General features: G+C 30.0%; 1 protein-coding gene across 1 annotated transcript in view; it reads left to right on the top strand.

The window, feature by feature from the left end:
- Window positions 1-27,164, top strand: part of LOC119601561 (serine/threonine-protein kinase WNK1-like) — a gene marked incomplete at its 3' end in the record, with an annotated part of 235,676 nt that overhangs the window by 193,781 nt on the left and 14,731 nt on the right. The gene's annotated exons all lie outside the window — the stretch shown is intronic.

Here is a 27,164-nt window from a genome sequence, read left to right as displayed (position 1 = left end):
TTTGTACTACCCCAAGCTACATGATGCGAGTTGGCATCACAACCTATTACAATTTTCTTATTTTTCCTTTGTGCCTCTTCAACCAGTTTCATCAGATCCGACGTTGGTGGTAGGGTCGGAGAATCGAAAGGCAGGTAAATAGATGCAAGGTATATGTTGCCTCGACCTTGCTTCAGCACCGTTGCATCCGATGTTGATAATCCTGTTGAGAGGAGAAAACATAAGTTCTTGTGACATAAGATACATGTTCTCGGGCGAGATCCTGTATCAGCGTAGAAAAGTTGGAAATTTACGTGATTTAATCCAGAAACCTTGTTGCGAATCGTCCAAGGTTCCTGGATTAAAGCTATATGTATTTTACCTGTGTTGATTTTAGCCATCAGAGCGTTGGTAGCTGTCTCGCTCCGATGGAGGTTTATTTGGATAACCTCAATCATGGTCATCCATTAAACTGTCTTCCAGCGAGTTGGTGGTCACCTCCTCGCTCTTTGGATTTGACTCCTCCGGATAGCCTGAAGTGGCTATTAATGCAGTGAGTACTGTTGATGGCACTGCGGTGTCCTTATCAGGCATAGGAATAGCAGTATTTTTAATAGACACATTCCCAATTCTGGAGAGCATTGCTGTTCTGTCTTCTGGCGGGTGAGTGATTTCCTCCTCGCTTTTAGGATTTGACTCCTCAACATTGCTAGTACTTGCTAATGATGCTTTGGGTACTGTCTTAGGTGTTTTAGTGTCCTTGTCGGGGCCGGTTTTGACAGCCCTTTCAATCGGCGCCTTCCCAATTTTGGAAAGGGCAACTACACTTTCTTCTGGCGAGTTAATGGTAAATTCCTCGATTTTAGGATTTGACTCCTCAACGTTATCAGTAGTGGATACTGTGGTCTTAGGTTTTTTAGTGTCCTTTTCGAGGCTTGTTGTAACAGCCCTTCCAATCGGCACCTTCCCAATTTTGAATATGACAGATTTAGAGGCGAAGTAAGCCCTACCTTTATTCTTGGCAAGACTAGCCATGGATTTCTGGTCGATACCTATTACAAATAAAGTTCCCTCAGGTTCTTCTTTCCTGTAAAAGACATCCCATTTTTCCACGGCCAGCTCAGCATTTTGACCTCCAAGAATTTCCAGTATACGTTCATTAGCCAGTTTACTGCCCCATCCTTTTATGTAGACAGTGGACTTTAGGAGCACCGGAAGCTCGCTCTTCTTTGCCAGTCCCAGCCTAGCGCCGTCCCAGGGAGGAGGGATACTTTCCACCAAGTTCTTTAGGGTTCTAAAGTTGTGGATATTGGTCTAAAGTTGTGTATATTATTTGTAGACGAAATTTTAGGTATCGGAATTATCTTATGTATTTTAAGCACATCTGGATAATTACCCTCATCAATCATTTTATTAAATATATTTTTGAATATTTCAGACGTACTTTGTTTTCTTGTTAGTAGCATTTTTGGTACAATATTATCATAACCGGGTCCCTTATTGCAGTTTAAGTTATCCAATACTCTCTCAACGTTATTTGCGTTAACTTTTTGTAAAACAAAATTTGTTTGCTCTGGAATTAGGGTACCCAAAATATTAATATCTTCACCAAAAATTTAAGCATTGCTAAAATTAATATTTTGGATATTATTATAGAAAAACTCATTAAATGTAGAAGCTTTATCTATATCATTATGTGGAATGTCACCATTTTCAGTTACAATGTTCTTTATACCTCGATAATTTCGACACATGTTTTAGTTTATTTTTTATTACAATTATAAAAACATTTTGATATTAGATGTGTTCGCTTAGTCGATAATTTGTAACAATTTGTACAAATTGTTACTGGATTCCGTTTGCATTACAGAACTTTGTTAAAGATTTTTTTATTTTACTGGATATTTTTTTCTCCAGAAAAGATATCAAACATATGTATGTTCTCAACATATGGTTGATATTTGAAAATGCAATTCAATTTTTTAATAGTACATTTGTAACATGAAGTTTTGAAATAATAACATATATTTTTGATTATTTAATTTGTTTATTTATAAAAAAATCATTTTTATCAAGTTTTGTTTTTAAATGGTTTGTTAGCGATTGAGATTTCTGTAAAATTGGCATTACTTATCTTTGGTTATGAACAGAGAATTGCAATTTTTTGCAAATTCGCGTTCGTGTACTTTTTAGGATTTTTTTTTTTTGATTGAGAGCAAATTAACAATTACCCTGAATATTTCTGGATATACACTCCCGCTCACTTAAATAGGTTCACTATTTTGTTTACATTCAAATTATTTTTTTGCAAAAAATAATGGAATAATTAGTTATATTAAATTTTTTAATAATACCATGATGTCTTATGTATTACTAGAGAGATAAAAATTAGTGCAATACTTAATAATCGGTTTTTAATATTTTTTTTTTCTAAAACACTACGTTTTTAAACAATATTTTTTTGGTTCATTTGAATAGGTTGATCATCATTAGCAGCATTTTTTAAATAACTGGATTTATTAGATCCAAATTTTAGTTCATGCACAGTACTAAAGGTTTTAATCGAGGCTAAACAAATTTCAAATCATAATGTCAGCAGCGGCATTGTAGCACTAAAATTAATTTTTCTTTGACCTTATATTAGCTTATACAGTGTATTTTCAGATATTGATGACCAAAACTAAATTTCAGCCTCTAAAGGTAGTTGTTTTTTCTTGAAATAAAATAAATCCAGTGATTAAAACAAGTAACAGTGCTATATTCGGCTGTACCGAATCTTATATACCCTTCACCACAGTGTATTTAAAAAATATCAATTCTACAAAATTTTAATTTATGTATTTCATTTTCCCGCTTACATCATTATTAAAGCAATAGCAAAACGAAAAACAACAACGCTAAACGAAATAAACAGAAAAAAAAACAAAATACAAAAGGCAGTGAAACCAACAGACATCCAAACATACGAAACGAAATACACAAAAAAAAACAAAATACACAACGCAATGAAACCAACAGACACCCAAACATACGAAACTGAATGCACCAAAAAACAAAAACAATATACACAAGGCAATGAAACACACAGCCATCCAAACATATAAAACGAAATACTCAATGAATAAGCAGTGTTGTTGTTGTTGCTTATATCAAAGCATGAAAAAAAGCTTTTCCATTCAAAAATCGGAAAAATAATGATTATATCGATCTGGACCTTCTAAATTAAACTTTTTTATGTCCGAAAAAAACAGTATGTTGCTATTGCTTTTTATAACCATGTGTTCACGTGCAAACTGAAAGGATTTTTTCTTTACGAGTGGCAATTGGAGTGGTTTTTATTATTTTTTTAATATTTTTATAGCCTTGGCCCTTCTTACAATACGTTGTACAGCAGCTAGGCTTGCTGTAATACCCACATTTTCTTTATTTTTTGCTGCAGAATCACTTGATTTGGAGGCAGATTTTACGAAATATCTTCTATCCGCTTTTATTATGACTCCATATGTACGTCCACTTATTTTTTCTTAATATTCAGACTGTTTTCTTATAAAATTGCGATTTTGTGATTTCCTGTGATTTTGGACAGTTTCCAAAACGCTTAAATTTTGTCATCTTATTCTTTAGTTAATGGCTTACTGCGACCTATTTTTTTTAAATATATTGTCTATATTCACAGACGCTAGAATATGAATGGATTTTACCCACTGCCAGCAGTAAACTGATTTTATTCTGAATGAACCTAATCAAGTGAGCCAAATAAATATAGCTCAAAAACGTAGTATGTTAGAAAAAAAATTATTAAAAATCAGCTATTAGACATCATGTTATTATTTAAAATTTTAATATTATTATAATTTGCAAAAAATAATGGACTAATTATTTTTTGCAAATTATTAATTTAATGTAAACAAAACAGTGAACCTACACTGAAAATAATGCATACTTAACTTTACGAAAAAAAATTCGTATTTTTTCGTAATAATTACAAAAATTTCGTGTATATTACGAATTATTATTTAATAAAACCTTTTTCTATTTTCACGAAATTACGTAAACCTTTTATATTTTTTTGTTTCGTAAATTTAAGCGAAATTAAACATATTGATATTAATTATATTATCATTAAATAAAACTACAACATTTTTATAAAATTAAAAAAAAAAAACAAGTCAGAGTGCTATATTCGGCTGAACCGAATCTTAAATACCCTCCACCAGCTACTTATACATATATTTATACTTTTCTAATTGATCAAATATTTGTAGAAATAAGTTTTCTCATGTCTTGAATAGAAAAAATACAAAGATTTATTGAACATTACAAACACCATTTTCTTTATATTTTTATAGCGCTTAGCGATATTTAGTATTTTGCATGTATGCATGTGTGTAAAAGATTTAAGGATTTTCAAAATAAATATATATAATTTTGTTCTACACAAATTATTAATGCAACTAGTTAAATACGATTAAAGCGCTTTTAGGGGCAGGACATAGTATGGGAGATATGACCAATTATAGACCGATCGTAAAAAATTCTTTAAGCAAAATTTCTGTTCATAAAAGCTATATTTCAGTCAAATTTTGTATCTATATCGTAATTTAGTAATAAGTAATGTGTGTTTAAGTGATTTTCTGAAGGGAACCTTGTATGGAACCGACCGAACCCATGTTATGAACCGATCGTGAAAAAATCTTGAAATAGAATTTTTGTATACAAAATTAATATTTGGGCTAAATTTTTTATCAATAGCTTTATTTGCTAATGAGTAATGTGCGTTTAAGAGATTTTCGTAAAAGGACCTTGTATGGGAGCTATGACCAATTATGGACCGCTCGGAGAAAAATTTCACAGTAATATTTCTGTGCATATGAGTAATACTAGTACCAAATTTTATGTGGATATCTTAATTTAGTAGTGAGTTATGCGCGTTTAAGTGATTTTCGGGAGGGGACCTTGTATGGGAGCTATGACCAATTATAGACCGATCAGAAAAAACTGTCACAGTAAAATTTCCTTGCGTATGAGCAATACTTATATCAAATTTTATATGGATATCTTAATTTAGTAATGAGCTATGACCAATTATGGATCGATGGAACAAAAATTCCACAGTAATATTTCTGTATGTGAGAGCAATACTTGTACCAAATTTTATATGGATGTCTTAATTTAGTAATGAATTATTTACGTTTAAGTTATTTTCGGGACGGGACCTTGTATGGGAGCTATGTCCAATTATGGACCGATCCAGAAAATTTTTTCTCTGAATGAATTCTATTCACATAAGATTTTAATTTGTAAAATTTTGAAAAGATTTCGACATTGTGACGGAAGTTATTAACAAAAACCCATTTTCCGGGAATATGTACTTTTGTATGGGAGGTATATGAAATTGTTGACCGATTCTGGCAATTTTCAGCAGGAGTCAAGCTCTTGTGTAGAAACGAATGTATGGTGATTTTCATGGAATTATCTTGCATAGTTTTCGAGAAAATTACATCAGAATGTGTAAAAAATGCTTATTTTTTTTCGAGGTTATTTCAAATTTTAATTCATAACTTTTCCCGGTTTGAACCGATTTTGCTTATTTTCAATACCAAACTGCCTAGGACAATAATAAATATTTTGGGTGAATTTCGTTAATTTTTGTTGCTTCGTGTTAACGTGAGAATGTTTTATACAGACAGACAGACGGACGGACGGACAGACGGACATAGCTAACTCAGCATAAATTATTATTTCGTTAATTTTATCATATTTATTCAAAATTTACGTTTTACAATTTATTAAATTCATTTTTTACAATATATTAAATTCATTTTTTTAAGATTATTTTGCATTATACCAAAATATTTCGTACAATTTCGTATATATTACGAAAGAATTTCGTGGTGCGAAAGAATAAAAGATTCGACATTTTTCGTATATATTAGGTATGATTTTTTTTCAGTGTATTTAAGTTAGTGGGAGTGTATATAATACTGGATATTTTTTCTGGAATAACATTGTAATATATTTGCGACTGGTGGTTAGGTACTAAACTTTTTCTATTGTAGGTTAAATACCTACCAAAGTTATTTTTTAATAGAGCTAAACGTTGTCATTATCATTACAAATCCGGTATACAATTTAATATATCAAGGGACTATATTCAATATTCTCTATCACAAAATACAAACGTTTTCAGGAGAGCAAAAAAAAATTATTTCGGATATTAATGAACATGTTATTTCTTAATAATTACATCTAAGTCTTACGTATGCTTTGTTTAAATTAAACGTTAATGTATCATGTGTTATTTATATTATTCAACAAATAAAATAAAGGATACATACATAAATATGTATTATAAATAACGAACAATTTATATTAAAAGGACTTAAACATTAAAATAATGGTTTTAAATTTAATTTAGTTTTTTAGGTTTTGATTGATTTAAATTATAGAATGAATGGTATTCAGATAAAAGCTTTTAATTCTTGTAAATTTTGCCATTTGGTCCAGAATAAAGGGGTTTGACCTCAATATTGTTTGCATGTGGCTTAATGCAAACGTAATATGTATCAAAGTTCATTTTGAACTTGAGGTCGCCACATGGGAGATATAAAAGTTATCTTAACTCCGTTACCTCAGGTTGGCTCCTGCCATGACCAGGCCTTACTGAATTAAAACGCAGTTTTTTATCGTCTTCCACTACCATAAGTAGTAATAAACTTAAAACCGTTTTATTGTGATTCACAGAATTGGTAAAATCAGCCATATTATTACATAAATTAATATATGGGTCATCTCGTGTCAAGTTACCCAATTTTAAAAATCGATGTCTTCCGATTTTGATAAAATTTCACCAAGGTTAGTACTATTGGATAGTAGACCCGCGCTAGCGGTTCAGAAGTGCCGAACTTAAAGGCGGTCAAAGTTGGACATTTTGGTCAGACAGGGTTTTATTCAAATGAGTGTAAATTTTTAAATTTTTTTTTTTTTAATTTTTTTTTTTAAAACTCACTTTTTTTGCTCAAAAGAAAGCTAATATAATATACTTTAAGGGCTTTATAGTCCCCTAATGGGATATCTATCAAAAATATTAACTTAAGAATAAGATTTCCTCAATATTTGCCACTTCATTTTCCCCTATTTTTTGTACCAACCATCAAAAAAGATGGGGGGTATGTTGATTTTGTCATTCCGTTTGTAACACATCGAAATATTGGTCATAGACCCACAAAAGTATATATATTCTGGGTCCTTATTAAATTCTAAGACCATCTAGCCATGTCCGTCCGTCTGCCTGTCGGTCTGTTGAAAGCTCCATAGAGTCCGAACGGAATGAGCTAGAGGGTTGAAATATTCTCTATAGCTAAGGTTTGTTTGGTATTGAAAATAGGCAATATCGGTCCACGATTTCGGATAGCCCCCACACAAGTGGACCCCCTAAAAAGAGCTTAATCGGGCATATCTGTTTCAAAAGTACGAGTATAGCGATGAAATTGGACATTAATAAGTTTCATATGAGCCAAAATTTCCCTACCAGATTTTATGTGGATCGGTCCATAATTGACCCTACCCATCTTATGAGGTCCCCTTCAGAAAATGACTTTAACGCTAATTACTGGCATAAAAATACGAATATAACGATGAAATTCGACACACATAAGTTTCATGCAAGTCAAAAACTCTACCAAATCTTATATGGATCAGTCAATAATTGACCCTATCCCCCTTATAAGGTCCCCTTCAGAAAATGACTTTAACCCTTATTAATGCCTTAAAAATACGAGTGTAGCAATGAAATTTGGCATAAGTAAGTCTCTTAATAGCCAAAATCCTCTCTATCAAATTGTATGTGGATCGCACCAAAATTTACCCTACCCCCGATATAAGGTCCCCTTCAGATAATTACTGGCTAAAAGTACGAGTATAGAGATGCAATTTGACATAAGTAAGTTTTTACGAGACAAAACCTAAGAAAATTTTATAGGAACGTAAATCATCCTACCAAATTTCATGCGGAAAGTGTCCGGAAGTCATATTCTATGTAAAAATTTTTTATATAAACCAAAATCGATCTAAAAAAATTTATGAACAATTTTATGAAAAACGGTCAATAATTCACCCTACCTCTCATATAAGGTCCTCCTCAGTAAATTTGATGAGTAATATCACTCTGATGTTTATAGAGGAGCATTCCTTTTACGGCATACGGTTTGATGGTGGGTATATGAGATGCGGCCGAATATAACACACTCACTTGTTTAAATGTTTATACGTTTTTGTTGTATATTTTTTACTCAATTGAAAGCTTAGACCAATACCTTTAAGAGCTTTGTGGTCACTTAGTGGGATGCAATTGACATATGTGAAAAAAAAAATTTTTGGACTCAAAAATTTTGCTTTTGGAGTTAAAATATTTTATGTTATGTATATATCCCACTAAGTAACCACAAAGCTTTTAAAGGTAATGGTCTAAGCTTTTTTTTGAGCAAAAAAAAACAGGGGAGAATTAAGTGGCAATTATTAAAAAAAAATTAATATTAAGTTAAAAAATCATTTTTTTGAGAGATATCCCACTCTTATCCCATTATGGGACTATAAAGCCCTTAAAGGAAATTGTCTAAGCTTTCTTATGAGCAGAAAAAATGGGAGTTAAAAAAAAAATAAAAAAAATTATTTAAAAAAAAAAATTGTTTTAAAATTTTCAAAATTAAAATTATTTTTTTTTTAAACAATGAAGAAATAGCTCTCTGAACTCCTTTGGACAATTTTTGCTAGGACCAAAAGGTGAAAAGTTACACTCATTTGAATAAAACCCGGTATGACCAAAATGTTCAACTTTGGCCCCCTTTAAGTTCGGCAGTTCTGGACCTATAGCGCTAAAAATTTGTGCCTGGCCTACTATCCAATAGTACTAACCTTGCACGGTGGTTAATTCCGGCCAAAAATCGATAACTTCTTTATTTCTTTAAATAAATAGCTGACAATAGATTTCACCTACCCCCCATACAAGTGACCCCACAGAAAACTCCTTAAATACTCATAAATACGTTAAATATAAAGCAATTTTCAAGTTTAGCAATTCAAGTCAGTTTTATACACCCAGAAATTTTACGGTATAGTATGGCGGGGATCATATATGACCCTAGTCCCCATATAAGATTCTTAAATGCTGATAATTGCGTTTAAAATACTAGTAAAGCAATGAAATTTGTCACAAAATATTTTTATAGGAACCTAAACCTCTCGACCAAATTTTCTGACAATCGGTCCATAATTGACCCTAAATTTATTTTATATATATATATATATATATATATATATATATATATATATATATATATATATATATATATATATATATATATATATATATATATATATATATATATATATATATATATATATATTACTTCTTATTGGGACTTGTTAACTGATATTTTATTTAACTTTATGAATTTTCTTTTTATTGTTTATGTCTGGGGAGCCAATTATGTTTATGTGTGTATGATTGTAGCTATTAGATACATACATTGTTATTTACCTATTGTCAGATACTCAGGATTTATATTGCTAAGCAATACATGTTTATATTTTGGCCTTATAGGCTTTGTATTGTAATAATGAATAAATAAATAAATTCCATATAAGGTCCCCTTCAGATAATTACTTTAAAGCTCATTTCTGGCTTAAAAATGTCTCAATATTAATGAAATTCTATACAAACAGTTTTATAGGAACCTAAATTTCACTATAAAATTTTATGAGAATTGGTCTATAATTGACCCTACCTCCCATATTAGGTTCCTTTCAAAAAATTACTTTAACACTCATTACTGGCTTTAAAACAAAGCCAGGCATTTCCTATCCACGCGTGCTTTTCGGTCGTTACTAAATTTACAACAACGTACTCACACGTACTAAAAACTCATTCAGTCTCGTTTGAGCGTTCATTGAACGAGGTTGTGTTGTCGCATGTTTGCTAAAGATTGACTTCCAAATATCTCAGAAAGTTTTTTTTAAATAGGTATATTTCCAAAAAGAAACAAATTTAAATCTATATATTTCTTAAATTAATATAAGTAAACGAAATTTACAAATTATAACTACTACCTTTAATTAAAATACGACCATTAAAAAATAAAATGGTCCATGACTGTGTGTAGTGAATATGAGAGTACAAAATGTTCTCTTTTCTTATTTTTTGTCGCCGGGCTTTGCTTTAAAATATCTGTCTAGCAAGGGAATTCGACAAAAACATGTTTTATATGAACATAAATATGTGTATCAAAGTTTATGACAATTGGTCCATAATTGACCCTATCCCCTATTTAATTGAGTGATAAATATCAGCATAAACATAAATATCAACATAAACAAGTTTTATAGGCGGTGAAATCCTTCTGTCAAATTTTATTTAGTTCAGTCCATTATTATGTCGTCCCGTTCTCTATTTTTATGAAGTTGAAATATACGGAAAATTTCAGAATTTGTAATAGACGAAGTTATTAAAAATGCTCTAGTTACTAGAGTTGCAGGAAGTTGCAGATGAAATGTATAATACTTATTCCTGATATATAACAGTAGTAGATACAATGTTCACTCAACCTCTTATAGCTTCTTTTCCTTTTCTGCGGTCTTTCAAAATTTGGATTTGTATAGCTTTTTTTAGTTTTTAAAGTAGGCCACAATTACTTAATTTATCCAAAAAATTAAACCGCACAAAATCGCAATGATCACTTACTAAGACTACTTTAAAACACGTGCTAATTTACAAAGAAAAACTTTAAGAAAAATCATAGCCTTTATTTATGTAAAGGTGTCTAAAATCTAATTTAAAACCCTTAAAACGACAGGCAAAATATTATCAACTTTGCATATGTATAAACAATCACAAGGTTAAGCAATAATCAAAATATGATTTTAATTGTATGATTTGAAGTGTTAGCTATAATCTACCATCAAAAATTTATCAGAATTAAATAATTGAAAGAAATCATTTTTGGCAGGAATTGACCACCGTGCCTTGGTGCAAATTTCGTGAAAATCGATTTTTTGAGTTGGGTCACTTGATATTAAATATGTATATGTATACATAAGAATGAATGAATGAAATTAAAATGTACAAAAAAAGTATTAAATAAAAATGATCTTATTTACTTTCATTGTTATGCATTTTATAAAATTATTTAGGGTGTAGGTTGTTTTTGTAAATTATGCTCTTGTTTTTGAAGTTGTGTTTTTGTTTTTATACCCTCCACCACCATCAGTGGTGATAGAGGGTATATATAAGTTTGTCTTTCCGTGTGTAACACCAAGAAATATTCATCTGAGACCCAACAGAGTATATATATTCTGGATCCTTATGAAATTCTGAGTCGATTTAGCTGTGTCCGTCTGTCTGCCTCAAACACTCTCACGTTAAAACTAAGCAAAATAAATCAGCCAAATTCACTGAAAATATTCACTATTGTCCTAAATCAGCCAAATCGGCCCACAGCATAAAAAGTTATGAGTAAAAATTTCAGACTAACTCGAAAAAAATTAAGTTTTTTTCCTAATTCTTGAATTTTGCAAAATGTATTTTGGATCGGTCCATAATTGGGCATAGATCCCATATCAGGCCCATTTCCGATAACCACGTAAACGCACATATTTCATAACTGAATGAAGATATTGGTATAATATTAGTCATGAATGTGTTTAAAGTAGATATGAAACACCCTGCGAAATGTTTTCCGGATCGGTCCATAATTAGTCACAGCTCGCAAATAAGGACCACTTCTGAAAATCGCTTAAATGCAAATATCCAATTAAGAAATTAAGATATTTTAAAACAAGTAAGAAATTATAGTCGGGCGAGGCCGACCATATAATACCCTACCCCTACACCTTATACAAAAATAAAATGTGATTTAGTTTTCATAATAGATAATTTAGTTTCATTGTACTTTGCCTCAGATATACTTAAGCCGTTTATTGTTGAATAAAATTGTGGACATTTAAGTCAAATTTTGAAGGATGCTTTGTATAGGGGCTATGGTCAAATGAGACCCTATAATTATAAAATTCATGAGAGTCATTAAGGCTAGTATAGAACTTGGTTTTGCAGCTTTTTGTCGAGATACGTGTACATATATTAAACATAATTATGAACTTAAAATTCGGGATTCAGTTGTATGGGGGCTAGGTGAAATAATGAACCAATGTTAATCATTTTCAATAGGCTTCATCTCCGGTACCATAGAAGATCATGTGCCAAATTTCATTGAATTATCTTCAAAATTGAGAGCTGAAGTTTGATTACAAGCTTTACAAGACCAATTCAGGAGTTCAGTTGTATGGGGGCTAGGTGAAATTTGCGACCTATCGACTCAGAAAATGATTCTAAGCCGATTGGTATACTTTAAGGTGGGTATAGCACCAATATTATTGTGCGTTACAAACCCAATATGCCCTCCTCACTAAAGTGGTGTAGGGTATAAATAGGCTATATAAATATATTTTTTTTTCGGATCGGTCCATAATTGTTTATATCTGTCATATAAGATCCACTTCAGAAAATCGCATATTTCAATGATAAATAAAGATATCGGAATAAGGATATTTTGTGTATATAAGAAATCTTTAAAAAAAAATTAGGTTCAATGCATAATTGGTCTTAGTTCTCATATAAGGCCCATTTCCGTAAGTCACTTTTTCCAATATATTTCATTCAATTATAAATATATACGGATACAAACCGACACAGTGTGTTTTTTATTGATAAATCACTCTGTGAAATTTTGTTCGGATTGGCTAATAATTGGCCATATCTCCATAAAAGATATATATGATTTCTAAATGATAGCACCCTTATTACGGAAGAACAATTTAAACTTTCACAATTTATTAAATAAGTATCTAGTAATATTTATAATGGTTTTCATAAAAAGTAGCTTACAGTAACAGACATACTGTTTTCAGCAGTACGCGTAATTCTTTTTAGTAATTGTACTTTTAACTGCATAACCCATAAAGAAGTACGCAAATGTACTTCTTTTTAGTATTTGTACTTCTTTTTTGAATTTAACCATAATTTTATAGATGTAATCATGATCATATGCAAATATTCTATAGAATCGCTATTTAAGGACTTCAGAGATACATAGTTTGAAAGTGGATTTACTAAGCTCAGAAAGGCAAATTCAACTATAAGAGGTTTCGATGCATTTGTCATGCATAAAATAGTGCGTTTATTCAAAATGCTTTAAAGTTGTTAAATTTTGATTAAGATATCACTGTAATGAAAGTTTTTAATGAATTTTCGGCATAAAAAAGACTGCTAATGTGAAGGACATGTTTGAATGTTAAAATGTAATGCATAATGCTCCGTCGTGTAGGTACCTATTCGATAGCTTTATCCAGTCCCGCTGTGGAACGATTTAAAAAAAACTATACTGCCATTCTTATTTTTCGTAGCAGGGTGGCTAATTTTTCGAAAATTAGGTATCTGACAATGTTTGAAGAATGACAAATTTTATATTTTACTGAACATTTTTCATTTTTTCTCCATAAAAAGATATCAAACATATGTTCACAACAAATGGTTAATATTTGAAAATGTAAACAAACCAAACGAAACTAAATTTTAGGGAATTTTACACTTTTTAAAGAAAATATATAAATTAATAGCACACTAATATTAAAAAAATGATTTGTAATTGGATTAATTTTATTGTCATAAATAAGTTTTATATAAGTTTTTTTTGTGAAAAATCATAGCAACCAATGTCAATATAGCGTTTTTAGAACAATTTAATTTAATTTTTTTGAAAATAAACAATTGTCCTTTTTTTTATTCAATTGTACTGCTTTGTTAACTACGATGTACGTTTTTCGTTGATTTCAAATCTGGCAAGCCTAACGGTATTTAAGATTCGGCATAGCCGAATATAGCACTCTGACTTGTTTTATACTCACTTTTTTCTATATACATAGTTGTTATATAAAATTTTCATTAGAGACTTACAGAAAACTACTGAACAGATTTACATGAAATTTTGTATACCGATAGGCCTGACCTCAGGAGGAACTATAAACTATATAAGATCTGGATCGGACGCCACGTCCCTTTTACTAATCCGATTTTCATGAAATCTGTTATAACGAATGTTGTGGAATGAACAGTACGACACATTACATCTTCAAAACGTATAATATATATAATATATATACAGTGGTGGAAAAAATAATATTTTGGCGTGAAAACTAAATTTTCTCAAAAGGTACCCGTTAGAATATGATGATTTGTATCTTAAATAAATGGTATTTAGGTCTACTTTCCTATGATAAATGGAGTTTGCAAGTTTTTATGCTCCATTGTTTTTTTGCTATTTAAAAAATTTGGCATTGGAAAAAATAATAGAAACGATTCACAGTATTACACTAGGGACACAAGCTGAGATTTCGTAAACTACATTTAGTACTTATTTTTAAAAATTTTAATTATAAATGAAATTCTTAATATAAAAGTATACTTTTTTATACCCTCCACCACCATCAGTGGTGATAGAGGGTATATATAAGTTTGTCATTCCGTGTATAACACCTAGAAATATTCATCGGAGACCCAACAAAGTATATATATTCTTGATCCTTATGAAATTCTGAGTCGATTTAGCTATGTCCGTCTGTCTGTCTGCCTAAAACACGCTCACGTGTTATTATCCTAAGCAGTTTGGTTTTGAAAATCAGCAAAATCGGTTCACAACATCAAAAGTTATGAGTATCGTAATTCTTAAGTCGTTTTCTCAGAAACTACAAAAGATAATTCGACGAATTTTTTCACACATTATTTTTTTTACCCAGGGATCAATTATGTTCAAAATCAGAACAATCGATCCAAAAATTCCCGTAGCCCCCATACAAAGGTACATATTTCCGGAAATGGATTTATCGTTAATAACTTCCTCAAATATATTGGTATCAACTGAAAATTTTGCACATATAAATAAAATATCAACCAACGTAGATTAGTATCGGTCCACAATTGGTCATAGCTCCCATAGGCCCTCTTTCGAAAATCACTCAAACGCGCATATTTCACTGATAAATAAAGCTATCAAGATAAAATTTAACATGAATACATTTTGTGTATGTATAAATCACTCTACGAAATTTCCGAATCGGTCCATAATTGGTCATAGCTCCCATATAAGGCCCACTTCCGAAAATCATTTAAAAGCTCATATTTTATTGTCAAATAAAGCTATCTTGATAAAATTCTGCACAAATATGTTTAGAGTAAATATGAACCATTCTACGAAATTTTTTCCGGATAGGCCCATAATTGGTCATAGCTCCCATATAAAGTCCACTTCCGAAAATCACTTAAACGGATATATTTCATTGAATTATAAAGCTATCGGGATAAAATTCGACAATAATATGTTTTGTATACATACAAATCATTCTACAAATTTTTTTGCCGATCGGTCCATTATTGGTCAGAGCTCCCATATAAGCAGTGATGCCAGCAGATTTTTTTCAGAAATCCCTACGCTTATGAGAAAAAATCCCTTTTTTCCCTACACCCACTTTTTATTTTCCCTACATTTTTCCCTACACTACTTTTTTCCATTTTTTTTCAAAGTTTATCTTAAAAAAATACAAAAATAACATCAAAAACTAAAATATTAGCTCCGTTTTATAATATACATATATGTATGTATTTTTTTTTTAATTTTTAGGAATGAAATTTCTAGAATTTAAATTTAAATTTTTTTTTCTTTCAATTTTACATCATACAAATTTTCCAACCCTGACTCTTCAGTTAAGATTAAAAAAAACAATTGAAAGATTTATGGCAGTATATCGAATCGTGATAAAAATTTATCTTATGTGCCTCCAACAAAAAAATTTTCATAAAATAATTATTTTAAATAAGGTTTACTTTTGCGTTTACTTTTTGGGGTTTACTTTTATAAATTTTCAGAACATTAAATTCATTTTTTCAATCCTGAGTTACTGCATTAAGCCCCCGACTACTCTATCTATAAGGAGTCAGAATATATCGCCCTACAGGATTGGCATAATCCAAAAAGTCGTTTCAAGAAAAATGGATATGAATATTTAATGACATTTAACTATTTTTTTAATAACTTTTAAACAAATCAAGGGGTTTTAAAAATCCAGATTCAGATAGTTGAGGTTAATATGTTTCTCATCTAAATTGAAATTAAATTTTTAGTTGTCTAATATTCACAAAAACGTGGGTTTTAGTTTTTACGTTTACCAAAAATCGATTTCACATCGAAAATAATAGACATATTTGAAATTTCATAAATCTATATGAAAGATTTTAGTATGTCGCATGTTTTGAAGACCTTAGTTCAAGAAAGCCGAATTTTGGATTATGCCAGTCTTGTAGCGATATGTAGGTACATATATTGTAGAAATTACAAGCGGAATTTTTACTAACGATACACTTAAAACTGATTTCATTTTTAATTTAAAAGTTTAATACATGAAAGAGTATATTTTTAGTTGTTAAAAACTATGAAATTGAAAAATCCCTACAATTTGACAATAGTAAGAAATCTTTCCCTTTTTCCCTACACGTGAAATTGAAAAAAATCCCTACAAAAAGGGAAAAATCCCTACACTTGGCATCACTGCATATAAGGCCCACTTCCGAAAATCTCTTAAAAACACATATTTCATTGTCAAATAAAGCTATCGTGATAAAATTCGACATAAATATATTTTGTCTAAATATGAATTACTCTACTAATTTTTTTTCGGATAGGCCCATAATTGGTCATAGCTCCCATATAAGGTCCACTTCCAAAAATCACTTAAACGCATATATTTCATTGAATTCTAAAGCTATTGGGATAAAATTCGACAAGAATATGTTTTGTGTATATTCAAATCATTTTACCAATTTTTTTACGGATCGGTACATTATTGGTCATAGCTCCCATATAAGGCCCACTTCCGAAAATCACTTAAAAGCACATATTTCATTGTCAAATAAAGCAATCTTGATAAAATTGGACACAAATATGTTTTGTCTTTATGTAAGTCACTCTACGAAATTTTTTCCGGATAGACTCATAATTGGTCATAGCTCCCATATAAAGTTCACTTCCGAAAATCACTTAAACGCAGATATTTCATTAAATTCTAACGCTTGTATTTATAAAAAAAATCTTATTTTGCTTTTAATGCACTCAATAGTTAAAGCACACTTTAGCCTTCAAAAACCATTAATAAAATTGTGATATTCATAATCAAATAATAAACGTATATTAACTATTGTGCTGATTTATGTTTAAGTTGGCAGCACTGTACAATATGGCTGTCATTTTATGTGTTAGTGTTGCGTACAATTAGGATAAAATATTCGTTGATTCGGTTTTCTTAATTTCATATTTTTGTTTATAATAGATTTTTGACAATAAAAACAAACTTTTAAGAAAAATAAATATATATATGGCTTTAATAAATGTCTATTTAGTTCAGATGTATAAATATAACATATAATTTCTAATTATTATTAAAAGTATCCGAATAACGGATATTTTGCGACAAAATATACATCACTATGACACATTTTCTTATTTTTACTTATTTTTCTTGTAATTTTTGATAAATTTTTGCAAATATTGATAAATTTCTTTGATATTTGACTAATTTTACTGCCGGCGAATATATTTTGCACTAGTATAGCACTAATCAATATAATTTACATGGTTAATTACTTTATGGCATTATATTTAACCAACAAACTTTGAAAAAGCCAAATCAAATGATTTTGTCCATCATTTGGTTGACAGACGGGCATTTCCAAATTGCCTAAAAATAGTGCTGGACAATTGGAATATTGTCAAATATTCATGCATTAATCCAATAAGATTGAGTTTTTTCCTCAAAATATAATCGTTTAAAAATTTTCTGGGATTTTATTTACAAATTTGTAAACGTTAAAATTAGAATTTTTAGATTTTATTTCAAAAGAAACCATAATTAGTTTTCGCAATCAACCTAAAATTACCGGAAAAATCTTTATCTGAGAAAAAAATTGTTAAAAAACAACTTATTGTTGGCTTAAAGAAGGGTCGAGCCTACAATAAAATTCTTCTAATTGTCAATGGTTTATTGAAGGTGTTTTAAGCTATTTCACGTTTATAAATACGATTTTCCTGAATTTTGCCTAAAATTGTTTAATAAACCTAAAATAAGTTTTCATAAATACAGCCGTAAAACTATAAGGATAAAATTCGACTTGAATATATTCTATGTACATATAAATCATTCTACCACTTTTTTCCCGGATCGGTCCATTATTGACCATAGCTCCCATATAAGTCCCACTTCCGAAAATCACTTAAGCGCACATATTTAATTGTCAAATAAAGTTATATTGATAAAATTCTACACAAATATGTTTTGTCTTTATATGAATCACTCAACGAATTTTTTTCCGGATAGGCTCCCATAGAGGATCCACTTGCGAAAATCAGTTAAACGCATATATTTATTTGAATAATAAAGCTATCGGGATAAAGTTCGACTTGAATATGTTTTGTAAGCATATAAATCATTCTACCAAACCTTACACAAATACATATAAAGTCCACTTCCGAAAATCACCTAAACGCAAATATTTCATTGATTAATAATTCTATTGTAGTAAAATTCGACTTGATTTTTTTGGCATATTTTTTCCTTATCGGTCGATAATTGGTCACAACTCCCATATAAGGACCCTTTCCGAAAATTACTCAAATGCACATTGACGATCAAAGTTATCGGGATAAAATTCGATATAAATGTGTATTTTGTATATATAAATCATTCTACGGAATTTTTTTCCGGATCGGTCCATAGATTGTCTTAGCTCTCATATAAGGTATACTTCTGAAAATCACTTAATTCGTAATTAAATGATTACATCCGGATAAAATTCAAAAAGAGTATGTTCTGTGTACAGATAAATCAATATATTAAAATGTTTTCAAACTGGCCTATTAATATACATATATCTCGACATAATTAAAATTAGTTTGACATATGCATAAATGTTAGTACCCGCAATACGGAAACAAAAATTTTGCCAAGTTATCTAAAAATTAGATAGTTAAATGGCTTTCAATAAAAAGTATCTTGCTGGTGGAGGGTATTTAAGATTCGGCATAGCCGAATATAGCACTCTAACTTGTTTACTTTAATTTTTATGTTAACATTTGATTTTTCGAAGCTTGATTCACCATATGGATCCTGAAAGCTGAATCAGAGGCCCGACTTTCAAGTTTTCTTAAATAAGAATTTCAGATGGTGAAAGAAATGTCTTCTAATGGTTAAATTATCTAAAAAATTAGTTTTTGAGAAGATTTCGAGAAGAAAAAGTTTTTAACCCACTTATAGATAAGGACAGTCCACCGATTTTTGGGCCAAATTTCGAGCAATATTTCGCTATTTTGCAATTCGACATGTTATTGGTGGTTAAAAGGGGGCTTAAATGTCAAAGTATATTGTTGGACTTGTGAAATAATGCTAAATTAAGTTAAATTTAACACAAAAAGTTCACAAAACCTAAAAAATTTTAAAATTCAGTTTGAATTGTAGGTAGTCTACTGTAAAGTAAGTTCAGATAAAATACACCTTATCATATTAAAACATCAGAAAGAATATTCTTTGTAATTTTTTCCATAAAATAAACTTATTAGATTTTAGCAAGCATGGGGGGTAATGATTACACAAAGTAATTCATTACATGGTCAATTACAATTACTTGTAATGTGTAATTGAGCAATAACCAATTGCAATTACTTGTAATTGTAATTGAAGTTTTTCCAATTACAATTACTTGTAATGCGTAATTACTTGTAATTGTAATTAAAGTTTTGTCAATTACAATTACTTGTAATTGTAATTGAAGTTTACCAATTACAATTACGGGTAATTGTAATTTAGGTATCACAAATTACAAATTTCATGTAATTATAAGGAACAAAATTCACAATTACAAGTAATTGTAATTGGAAATTCTTCAACTACATTTACAAGTAATTGTAATTGGCAAAACTTTAATTACAAGTAATTGTAATTTGCTAACATTCAATTACAATTACAAATAATTGTAATTGGCAAAACTATAATTACAGTCAAAAGTAATTGTAATTGGTAAAGCTTCAATTATAATTACATCAAATTTAATTGTAATTGAAAATGTAATCATTAACCCCCATGTATGGATTTTAGAAAAGGTAATGAAAAAAAAAATAATTTATTTCCCTCGTTTAAAAGCATTCTGTTTTATTTTTTGCAATAGATCGTATTGGGTCTATACTAGTATTAATTCCCAAACAGTACTATACCTAAATTTAAAATTAATTTTCGAAATTTTTACATTTCTTGAAATTTTAGTTTTAAATTCAACTTATTTTACTTGTCCATCAAGATACTTTGATATTTAAGCCCCTTTTTAACCATCAAGAACGGGTTGAATTGCCAAAATGTGAAATATTGCTCAAAATCGGGGCCAAAAATCGGTGGATTATCGTTATCTATTAGCGGATTCAAAACTTCTTCGGCTCGAAATCTTTTCAAGAACTAATTTTTTAAGTAATTTTGCAATGTTAAGCAATTTCTTTCACTGTTTTTAATAAGGAAAATTTGAAAGTCGTGGCTCCAATTCAGCCGTCAGAGCTCATATGGTCAACCATTCGTTGAAAAAAACACACGTTAACATAAAGAACCGAGGAAACAGTATATTTTGATATTGGGAATATCATTTACAATTCAAATTTTTAACAAGTAAGAAAGTATAGTCGGTCGTGGCCGACCATATGATACCCTACACCAGTTATGAATATAATGTGATTTATTTTTCATAATAAAGCATTTATCTTCAATATTCCCTTGTTCCGATACATTTAAGCAATTTATGGATGAAAAACTAATTTTCTGAAAGAGGCTTTATATGGGGGCTAGGGGCAAATATGGGCCAAGCCCGATAAAATTTGGTGAATATATTTATATTTACATAATATTTTATTGTGCTGAATTTCATCGCGATATTTATGTTTATAAGCTAATTTGGGACATTCAAGTAATTTTCTGAAGGGGACTTTGTATGGGAGCTAGGGTCAAATGTGGCCCGATCTTTATGAAATTTGGCAGGGTCATCAAGACTTCTATAAAACTTAGTTGTGCCGTATTTTATCGATATATCTGTATATTTAACATAATTATGAGCTCAGAAGCCCTTTTCGGGGGGTTCTGTTGTATGGGGGCTAGGTGAAATAATGGACCGATTTTAACCATTTTCAATAGGCTTCGTCCTTAGGTCAAATAAAACGTCATCCAATTATCTTGAAAATTGCGACCTGTACCTTGCGCACAAGTTTTACATGGACAGCCAGCCAGCCAGACGGACGGACATAGCTTAAACGATTCTAAGCCGATTGGTATACTTTAAGGTGGGTCTAGGACGAATATTTTTGTATGTTACAAACATCAGCACAAATCCAATATACCCTCCCCACTAAAGTGGTGTAGGGTATAAAAATAAATACAAAACGCAGTTTAAGAAATCTCAGCTTATGTCCCCAGTGTAATACTGTGAATCGTTTCTATTATTTTTTCCAATGCCAAATTTTTTAAATACCAATAAAATACGATGGAGCAAAAAAAACTTACAAACTACATTTATCATAGAAAATTAGACCTAAATACCTTTTATTTAAGATACAAATCATCAAATTGTAACGGGTACTTTTTGAGAAAATTTAGTTTTCACCACTATATAAAGTCGTTTCTATTATTTTTTCCACCACTGTATATATAAAACAGACTGTTTGTTTGTGTGTTTGTTTGTTACGCTTTCACGGCAAAACTACTGAACCGATTTACATGAAATTTGGACCGCTAATAGGTCTAACCCCAAAAGGAACAATAGGCTATTTAAGATCCTGATCGGATGCAACGCCCCTTTTTACGCCCACTTTTTGTGAAACTATTATTACACCAATTTTGCAATCACAATATGCAAAAACTACTAAACCGATTAACCTGAAATTTTGCATAGCGATAGGTATAAGCTATAGGCTATATATAAGAACTCGATCCGATGCCACGCCCCTTTCTACGCCCACTTTTTATAAAACTATCCTTAGCTATATCTTTTCCTATAATTATATGAAAGAGAAAGTCTGTTACGCTTTCAAGGACAATCTGCCGAAACGATTTTCATGAAATCTGTTATAATGAATGTTGTGGAATGAACAGTACGACACATTACATCTTCAAAACCTATAATAAATATATATCAAACTCTTTTTTACTCTTTCACTACATAACTAATAAACTTATTTACATAAAATTTGGCGTTTAGACCTATAACCTCAGAAGTTAAAAAGTTAGAGTGCTATATTTGGCTATGCCGAATCTTAAATACCCTCCACCAGCAAGCTACTTTTTATTGAATTCCATTTAACATCTAATTTTTAGATAACTTGACTTCATATAGGAGCTACGACCAATTACGGGCCTCTCCAGAAAAATTTCGTAGAGTGATTCATATGTATGTACACAAAACATATTTGTGTCGAATTTTATCAAGATAGCTTTATTTAACAATGAAATATGTGAGTTTAAATGATTTTCGGAAGAGAGCCTTATATGGGAGCTATGACCAATAATGGACCGATCCGGGGAAAAATTGTTAGAATGATTTATACGTATACAAAACATATTCAAGTTGAATTTTATACCGATATCAAACATATGCATTTAAATGATTTTCGGAAGTGGACCCTATATGGGAGCTATGACCAATTATGGTCTTATCCGAAAAAAATTTTGTGGAGTGTTTCATATATAGACGAAACATATTTGTGTCGAATTTTATCAAGATACCTTTATTTGACAATTAAATATGTGCGTTTAAGTGACTTCCGGAAGTAGGCCTTATATGGGAGCTATGACTAATAATGGACCGATCCGAAAAGAAATTTGTTAGAATGATTTGTATGAACACAAAACATATTCAGCTCGAATTTTATCACAAAAGCCTTATTTGTCAATGAAATATGTGTGTTTAGGTGATTTTTGGAAGTGGACCTTACATGGGAGCTATGACCAATTGTGGACCGACCGACCGATCTACGTTGGTAGATGATTTCTATTCATGTTATGAGTTTGAACATACTTGATCCCTGGCACAAAAAAATTATATGTGACAAAATTCATCGAAATATCTTTGGTAGTTTCTGAGAAAACTACTTAAGAATTGCGGAAAAAACTTTATTATTTTCGAGGTAGTCTGAAATTTTTAATCATAACTTTTTACGTCGTAAACCGGTTTTACTGATTTTTAATGACGAACTGGACTGGATAATAAGGAATGTTTTGGGTGAATTTTTATTGCTTCGTTTTAACGTGCCTGTGTTTTACACAGGCAGACTGACAGACAGACAGACGGACGGACGGACAGACATAGCTAAATCGACTCAGAATTTCATAAGGATCAAGAATAAATATACTATGTTGGGTCTCAGATGAATATTTCTTGGTGTTACACACGGAATGACAAAGTTATATATACCATCTATCACCACTGATGGTAAAAAATAATAATAAAAAAACTCTACATGATATTGATTGGGTGATACGCACATTTTTATGTTCACTTTTTGAATAACTGCTATAACACCAAATTTCTAGGCTAAATATAAAAAAACATGAACCGAATTTCAAGAAATTTGGCAACATACAGTGTTTGAGGAAGAGAATGTTTAATACACCAAATCCAAATAAATACACCTATAGCACTAATTTCGGGCCTGTTGTGATCTTAATGAAATGCAATGACCTTTTTCAGTCCATTTTTTGTTACATTTATAATGCTCATGATATATACTTCTTAATATTATTTAGGTAGTTAAAATTTTAATCAAAAGTTTTTTTTTATTTGAAAACTCTAAAATGTTTGTAGGTCCTTAACTTACTTTACGATTCTTTTTATATTCTCAAAAATAATTATTTTAAAACAGAATCGGATGTAGTTTACTACGATCGAGAAAATAGCATATGGAATTTTTTTTTTTCAAAATTATATTGTTGTAGATCCGTATATATTACTCCCATCACTTATATTCTTCACCGGAAAACTATTTTTATTTCAAAACCTGTAATCTGCTGTATATCCTCCGAAAATAACAATTTTAAAAGAGAATCGGATGTAGTTTCCTACGATCGAGAAAACTATAAACTATATTAGATCTTGAATGAATGTCTACGATAGGCTTGCCAGACGTACTGTTTTCAACAGTACGCGTACTTCTTTTTAGTAATTGTACTTTTAACTGCATAACGCCTAAATAAGTACGCAAATATACTTCTTTTTGTACTTCTTTTTTGAATTTTACCATAATTTTATAGATGTAATCCTGACCATATACAAATATTCTATAGAATCGCTATTTAAGGACTTCAGAGATATATAGTTTGAAAGTGGATTTACTAAGCTCAGAAAGGCAAATTCAATTATAAGAGGTTTCGATGCATTTGTCATGCATAAAATTGTGCGTTTATTCAAAATGCTTTAAAGTTGTTAAATTTTGATTAAGATATCACTGTAATGAAAGTTTTTAATGAATTTTCGGCATAAAAAAGACTGCAAATGTGAAGGACATGTTTGAATGTTAAAATGTAATGCATAATGCTCCGTCCTGTAGGTACCTATTCGATAGCTTTATCCAGTCCCGCTGTGGAACGATGTTTAAAAAACTATACAGCCATTCTTATTTTTCGTAGCAGGGTGGCTAATTTTTCGAAAATTAGGTATCTGACGATGTTTGAAGAATGACAAATTTGAATAACAGAGTAAAAGTTGTAACATTTTTGTAACAGTTAGAGATAGAGAATTTTTATATTTTACTGGACAATTTTTCTCCATAAAAAGATATCAAACATATGTTCACAACTGGTCCACAAATGGTTGATATTTGAAAATGTAAACAAACCAAACGAAACTAAAATTTAGGGAATTTTACACTTTTTAAAGAAAATATATAAATTAATAGCACACTAATATTAAAAAAATGATTTGTAATTGGATTAATTTTATTGTCATAAATTAGTTTTATATAAGTTTTTTTAAGTGAAAAATCATAGCAACCAATGTCAATATAGCGTTATTAGAACAATTAAATGAAATTTTTTTGAAAATAAATTGTACTTTTTTTTATTCAATTGTACTGCTTTTTTAATTACGATGTACGTTTTTTGTTCATTTCAAATCTGGCAAGCCTAGTCTACGATGCCATTTTTGTATGCAGAATAAAAACTACTGAACCAAAACCGCTTCTAAAATAGGGTAAATAATATATTCATATTACATTTTTCACAAAAATTCGAATTTTAAACTTAAGTCTACAAATCCATCTAGAAAATCATTCATATCTTAAAATTTTCCCTTAAAATTTCTATTTATATAACTATTTAAAAATTTACTTTAAATAACTCTCAATTCGAGAAAACAATCACTTATCACTTATATTTTCCATACAAATCGAGTTTTATAAACCAAATCGAGTTAAATAAACCATCAAAAAATTATCTTATAAAATTTCGGTTGCTATTTTTTAAATGCAGCTCAAAGCTAAAAAACCGTGATATGTATTTGACTACTCATTAGAGTGTCCTGAAAGACAGTACTTTTGCAAATCTCAAACGATGCATATAAAACATTATTCAAATGGATGTATTTTTGATAAACAATGACGAAAAAAAAACTCTTTAATAAACAATTTTTTCGTAATATTTACAAAAATTTCGTGTATATTACGAATTATTATTTAATAAAACCCTTTTCTATTATTACGAAAGTACAAAAACCTTTCGTATTTTTTTTCGTAAATTTAAGCGAAATTAAACATAATGATATTAATTATATTATCATTAAATAAAACTACAACATTTTTACAAAATTTAAGAAAAAGTGTAGTATAATTCATTAATTATTTTCATAATAAAATGAAGAGTTCGTGTGAAGAATAATTTGTTAGCTAAAATTAGAAAAATTATTTAAAAACAAGTTAGAGTGCTATATTCGCTATGCCGAATCTTAAATACCCTCCACCAGCAAGATACTTTTTATTGAAACCCATTTAACTATCTAATTTTTAGATAACTTGGCAAAATTTTTGTTTCCGTATTGCGGGTACTAACATTTATGCATATGTGGAACTAATTTTGATTAGGTTCATAAAATTGTATATTAATAGGCCAGTTGCAAACATTTTAATATAATGATTTATCTGTACACAGAACATACTAATTTTGAATTTTATCCGGATGTAATCATTTAATTACGAATTAAGTTATTTTCAGAAGTATACCTTATATGGGAGCTAAGACAATCTATGTACCGATCCGGAAAAAAATTCCGTAGAATGATTTATATATACTAAATACACATTTATATCGAATTTTATCCCAATAACTTTGATCGTCAATGTGCATTTGAGTAATTTTCGGAAAGGGTCCTTATATGGGAGTTGTGACCAATTATCGACCGATAAGGAAAAAATATGCCAAAAAAATCAAATCGAATTTTACTACAATAGATTTATAAATTAATGAAATATTTGCGTTTAGGTGATTTTCGGAAGTGGACTTTATATGTATTTATAGCTTTATTATTCAAAGAAATATATGCGTTTAACTGATTTTCGCAAGTGGACCCTCTATGGGAGCCTATCCGGAAAAAAATTCGTTGAGTGATTCATATAAAGACAAAACATATTTGTGTCGAATTTTATCAATATAACTTTATTTGACAATTAAATATGTACGCTTAAGTGATTTTCGGAAGTGGACTTTATATGGGAGCCATGACCAATTAGATTCTATCCGGAAAAAATTTCGTAGAGTGACTTTTATAAAGACAAAACATATTTGTGTCCAATTTTATCAAGATTGCTTTATTTGACAATGAAATATGTGCTTTTAAGTGATTTTCGGAAGTGGGCCTTATATGGGAGCTATGACCAATTATGTACCGATCCGTAAAAAAATTGGTAAAATGATTTGAATATACACAAAACATATTCTTGTCGAATTTTATCCCAATAGCTTTTGAATTCAATGAAATATATGCGTTTAAGTGATTTTTGGAAGTGGACCTTATATGGGAG

Source organism: Lucilia sericata, unplaced genomic scaffold (genome assembly GCF_015586225.1).
Source record: "Lucilia sericata isolate MDLA Ls3-8-SP2 unplaced genomic scaffold, ASM1558622v1 Contig000173F_arrow, whole genome shotgun sequence".
Lineage (NCBI taxonomy): Eukaryota > Metazoa > Arthropoda > Insecta > Diptera > Calliphoridae > Lucilia > Lucilia sericata.
The sequence above is the reverse complement of the archived record's forward strand: the minus strand, read 5'-3'. Positions and strand labels throughout refer to the sequence as shown.